The 5,968-nt window shown below is 41.4% G+C and overlaps 1 protein-coding gene across 2 annotated transcripts in view; it reads left to right on the top strand.

The window, feature by feature from the left end:
* UBE2W (ubiquitin conjugating enzyme E2 W) overlaps window positions 1–5,968 on the top strand; it is a 64,510-nt gene that overhangs the window by 19,709 nt on the left and 38,833 nt on the right. The window lies entirely within an intron of this gene.

Raw genomic sequence — 5,968 nt, 5'->3', positions numbered from 1 at the left:
GAGACTCGCTTGAGCCCAGGAGTTGGAGGTTGCTGTGAGCTGTGATGCCATAGCACTCTACCCAGGAGGACAGCTTGAGGCTCTGTCTCAAAAAAAAAAAAGAAATATACTTATAGTAATTGTAGCATCAGGCTCAGCACCGATGCCTGTAGTCTAGCTACTCTGGAGGCTGAGGCAAGAGAATCGCTTAAGCCCAGGAGTTGGAGGTTGCTGTAAGCTGTCTCTACCAAAAAAATAGTAATAACAATAATAAATAAGTAGGCTCAGCAGCCGTAGCACAGTGGTTATGGTGCCAGCGTGCATACACCGAGGGTGGCAGGTTCGAACCTGCCCCAGGCCAGCTAAACAATCACAACAAAAAAATAGCTGGGTGTTGTGTTCCTGTAGTCCCAGCTGCTTGGGAGGCCAAGGCAGGAGAATCGCTTAAGCCCAAGAATTTGAGGTTGCTATGAGCTATGACACCATGGCATTCTACCAAGAGCGACATAGTGAGACACTGTCTCAAAGGAAAAAAAAAAAAGAAATTATGGCATCAATTTTATCTATCTGAAATGAGTTCATTATAAAACTTAAAATTTAAGGTTCTGAGTATTTCACTGGAAATACTGACCTCAGAACAATAAAAAGGGCAGTAAGCATGCAGTACTGTGTTTAAAAAGTTTATTTTAGAAGAATTTTCTAACCATAATACTCATTAAGGTACAAATTACCAGATTTGCATTCCTTTGGGACTAAATTTGTGAGAAGGAAAGATCTATCCTAGATTTATTTTAAGCCATAGAACTTAAAAGCCCTGCTTTTTTGTATAGAGTTGAGCATCAGCATTTATTCTGACAATATGCCATAATCTTGTTAGCATGTTCCTGTTTTTTTTTGTTTTCTTTTGTTTTTTAAGACAGAGTCTTACTTTGTTACCCTTGGTAGAGTGCTGTGGCATCATAGCTCACAGCAGCCTCAAAGTCAGGCTCAAGCAATCCTCTTGCTTCAGTTTTTCTTCTTCTTTTTTTTTTTTGTTTTTTGAGACATAGTTTCAAGCTGTCGCCCTCAGCAGAGTGCTGTGGTGTCACAGCTCACAGCAACCTCAAACTCTTGGGCGTAAGTGATTCTCTTGCCTCAGCATCCCAAGTAGCTGGGAATACAGGCGCCTGCCACAGCGCCTGGCTATTTTTTTTGTTGTTGCAGTTGTCATTGTTGTTTAGCTGGCCGGGGCTGAATTTGAACCTGCCAGCCTGCGTGTATGTGGCTGGCGCCATAACCACTGTGCTATAGGCGCAGAGCCATCAGTTTTTCTATTTTTAGTAGAGATGAGGTCTTACTTTTGCTCAGGCTGGTCTCCAACTTGTGAGCTCAAGCAATCCACCTGTCTCGGCCTCCCAAAGTGCTAGGATTATAGGCATGATCCACCTCACCCGGCCATGTTCCTATTGTTTTTAAGAAATAGGAATACTGTAGAATCAGTATTTTTCTAGCTCTTGAAACACTTGGTGGTAGTGACTTTAAAGTTGTGGAAAAGGAGATCACCAAAAATAGCAGGAAACTGCTTTGGGGGTGTTTAAATAGTAGAAGGGCCAGGAAACAGATGTCAGAGGTACATAGTATAGCAGAAAAAGGAAGAGAGCCAAGTTGGGTTGAACAGAATTAAGGTTCTGTACAACATGAAAGGTTGTAAGTCAGTGAAATGAAACTCCTGGGTAGATTTGGTAAGTGTGTGACATGGAATCTTGAGAAACCTGTAAGGATTGAAGCTTAAGTGACTGTATTATAGAGGAAATAGAGTCAAGTGGTGGTTGGCTGCCTCTGAAGGAAGAAAGGAAAGAGGGAGATAGATGATGGATGACTTTGTTTGCCTTCAGTTAGGAGAGACCCAGTTGACAACCAGTGAGCAGTGGTTATGGAGTGGGAAAGAGTTAAGTTTTTATTTTTATTTATTTTATTTTTTTGAGACAGAGACTCAAGCTGTCATCCTGGGTAGAGTGGCTGTGCCATCATAACTCACAGCAACCTCAAACTCAGGCTCAAGCGATTCTCTTGCCTCCGTTTTTTTTTTCTGTGCTGTTTTTCTTGTTCATCCTTAGGTTGTAGGGTTGTAGTTTTCGGTTGATCTTCTGTAAAGTCCTCACTTTGGTTTTGCCCTTTGAGCTAGTTTGAAATCTCCAGAGTGGCTTACAGTCCTCCCCCTTCCATTTCAGAGTTCATTAATGCACTTTGGTTTTATTTTCTGTAGAATTATTCAGGGTGTCTACTCTGCTGTAGTGCTGGAAATGAAAATCTACTTCATCCTTGAGACACATGATTCCTTTTCTCTTCTGTATACCATGGTCCTAGTTTTTTTCTTCTCTCTTATCACTCTCCCTTTCCTGTTACTGTATATTGAAAGCATGTATTTTTCTTTGCCTCTCCCCCCCACTTTTTCAGATAGTCTCAGTACCTCACCCTTTGGTAGAGTGCCATGGTGTCACAGCTCACAGCAACCTCAAACTCTTGGGCTTAGGCGATTGTTTTGCCTCAGCCTCCCAAGTAGCTGGGATTACAGGCACCCAACACAACACCTGGCTATTTTTTGGTTGCTGTCAGTTGTTTTTAGTAGGCTCAGGCTGGGTTCTAACTCACCAGGCCCTGTGCATGTGGATAGCACCCTAACCACTGAGCTACGAGCACCAAGCTCCCCTTTTTTCTTTACCTGTTTTTTAGTGTACATAGGCAGTTTGGCTTTTAAGGGCAGAAATTATTTTGTTTTGTCACTTTTTGCATCTCTATCAGACTTTGGAAAATGTTAGTTGAAAATAAGAATGAATGGCTTGGCGCCTGTGGCTCAAGCGGCTAAAGCGCCAGCCACATACACCTCAGCTGGCAGGTTCAAATCCAGCCCAGGCCCACCAAACAACAATGTCGGCTGCAACCAAAAAATAAACAGGTGTTGTGGTGGGCGCCTGTAGTCCCAGCTACTTGGGAGGCGGAAGCAGGAGAATCGCTTGAGCCGTGAAGTTGGAGGTTGCTGTGAGCTATGATGCCATGGCACTCTACCCAGGGCAACAGTTTGAGACTCTGTCTCAAAAGAAAATAAGAATGAATACTTCCGGTTCGGTGCCCTTAGCACAGTGATTATAGTGCCAGCCACATACACCGAGTGAGGCTGGTGGAGTTGAACCCCACCCAGGCCAGCTAAACAATGACAACCACACACACACACACAGAAATAGCTGGGTGTTGTGGCAGATGCCTGTAGTCCCAGCTACTTGGAAGGCTGAGGCAAGAGAATCGCTTAAGTCCAAGAGTTTGAGCTTGTTGTGAGCCGTGATGCCATGGCACTCTACCCAGGCTGACAGCCTGAGACACTGTCTCAAAAAAAACAAAAAAGAATGAATACTTCCATTTGTTGAGGGCTTTGTGTTTCCTTTTTTTTTTTCTTTAAGACAGAGTCTCACTCGGTCACCCTGAGTAGAGTGCTATGGCGTCATAGCTCATAGCAACCTCATACTCTTGGGTTCAAGCGATCCTCTTGCCCCAGTTTTTCATTTTTAGTAGAGACAGGGTCTTACTCTTGCTCAGACTGGTCTCCAACTTGTGAACTCAAGTGATCCACTGACTTGGCCTCCCAGAGTGTTAGGATTATGGACGTGAGCCATCTTAACCCGCTAGTTTTCTGTTTTCTAAAAAAGAAAGTCTTTTTTTTTTTTTTTTTGGAGACAGAGTCTCACTATGTTGCCTTCGGTAGAGTGCTATGGCGTCACAGCTCACAGAAACCTCTAGCTCTTGATAGGCGATTCTCTTGCCTCAGCCTCCCGAGTAGGTGGGACTACAGGTGCCTTCCACAACGTCTGGCTATTTTTTGTTGCAGTTTGGCTGGGGCTGGGTTTGAACCTGCCACCCTCAGTATATGGGGCCAGTTTCCTACTCACTGAGCCACAGGCGCTGCCTGACCCAGTTTATTTTTGGTAGAGATAGGGTCTTACTCTTGCTCAGACTAGTTTCCAACTTGTGAACTCAAGAACGCACCTTTGTTAATATCGGTAGAAAAAATTGAAAACCGTTTTCTAACAGAAATTTACCACAGATTTTTCTTTTTTAAATTAAAATTAGGCAAACTGCAACTATTACAGTGATTCACAACAAAGAAGAGTTTTCTTTCTAAAATGGTGTTGGATAACTTTAAGTATGTTTGAGTTATCATGAATTAAAAAGACCTAGAAACATTGCTATATTGATTGTAATATTTCACTGTCTAAAAACAGGTAGAAACCAGATTTTAAGGAGGGAATTCTTGAATTATGAACAAATATCCATGCTCATCTTAATAAGATATTAAGAATCTTTATCCCAGCGTCCATAACTATATATAAGAAAAGAATCTTTTAAATCTTGCATGTAATTATAATAACATTGATTTGGTTTTAAAATTCATAAATCAGGGGCTACTTTGGTTTTTTGTTGTTGTTTGTTGTACACTGAAAAAAAATGTCCACTAATCAAAAGGGAAGAGGTGTATGATAAAAGCAGTACAAAGTAGAGTGCAAAATATATAGCCATTTTAGGACATCTAGTATCTGGGAAGAAAACCATATATATCTCAGGCCCTGACATACTGTGTTCTGATGTTGCACTCCAAATAATCATAACAGTGACCTTGAAAGATCAAATTATGTGTAGATGTTTCTATTTAAGAAAATAAAAATAGTCAATAGATTATAAATGAAAATTCGTTAAAAATTTTTTGGAAGTTTTTTTTTGCATAAAGGGTTACTTTTATAGTTTCTCTAGGAGGCTCATCTATGTGAAATGACATATTCTTTAAGGATTATAGGGAACTATGGTTTTCATAATTGGAAAGCAACAAGGGAAACACTGCTAAAGTACTGCTAAAACTTCTGAGTACTTTTAATCTAGGCTAAGACTGCATTTTTTTTTTTTTTTTGGCCAGGGCTGGGCTTGAACCTGCCACTTCCAGTACATGAGGCCAGCACCCCACTCCTTTGAGCCACAAGTGCCACCCGACTAAGACTGCATTTTGAGTGCCTTTAGTCTAGGGACCCAGGGATCCTCAAACTTTGTAAACAGAGGACCAGTTCACTGTCCCTCAGACCATTGGAGGGTCGGACTGCAGGCCCCGGGAGTCAGCTGCTAAGGAGGACAGGCAGCAGTGGCAAAAACACCTGGTGGGCCAGATAAATTTCCTAGGTGGGCTGCATGTGGCCTGTGGGTCGTAGTTTGAGGACGCCTGTTCTCAGTCTAGGCTGTTAAGACTGCATACAGGTTGTGCATCCCAAATCTGACAACCTGAAATCTATAGTACTCCAGAATCCAGAGCCTTCTGAACAGGGACATAACACTCAGAGGAAGTCTTTTGGAACATTTTAGATTTTGTATTTTCTGATTTGGCATGCTCAATCAGTAAAAAATTTGAGACTCCTAATACCTGAAGCATTTCAGATAAGGGATATTCAATGTATAACCTCACTGGTATAGCTATGAAGTTGTAAAAAAGTTGATGTTTTGTAGATAATTGGCTGCTCTTCAAATCGATTTTACAGTATCAGTGAATCCTGAAACTTTTTTTCATGTATTAAAGATGCGTTTGCTTTGTGAACCAAAACTTACGTTTTTTTTAGTATAAGATTAATTATTATGCAAAACTTGTCAAGCAGTTGATAAAACACAACATGTGTCATTGAAGGGTTTTTGTATATTTCGGTTATTGGAAATGACAGAGCTCTTATATCACTTCTTCAGCAGTTCTGAGAGTAAGTTCCTTTGCTTCTTAAAGCTGCCAGTTCTGGTTCTGGTGGAGTTTGCGTGTATTTTAAGTTCTAGAAGTCTTTTATTAATTAATTAATTTATTTATTTATTTTGAGACAGTCTCATTATGTTGCCCTTGGTAGAGTGCCATGGTGTCGCAGCTCACAGCAACCTCCAACTCTTGGGCTTAAGGGATTCTCTTGCCTCAGCCTCCCAAGTAGCTGGGACTACAGGC

The sequence above is a fragment of the Otolemur garnettii genome, unplaced genomic scaffold (genome assembly GCF_000181295.1).
Source record: "Otolemur garnettii isolate 467f Iridium unplaced genomic scaffold, OtoGar3 scaffold00163, whole genome shotgun sequence".
Lineage (NCBI taxonomy): Eukaryota > Metazoa > Chordata > Mammalia > Primates > Galagidae > Otolemur > Otolemur garnettii.
Note: the sequence above shows the minus strand (reverse complement) of the source record. Positions and strands in the feature narration are given on the sequence as shown.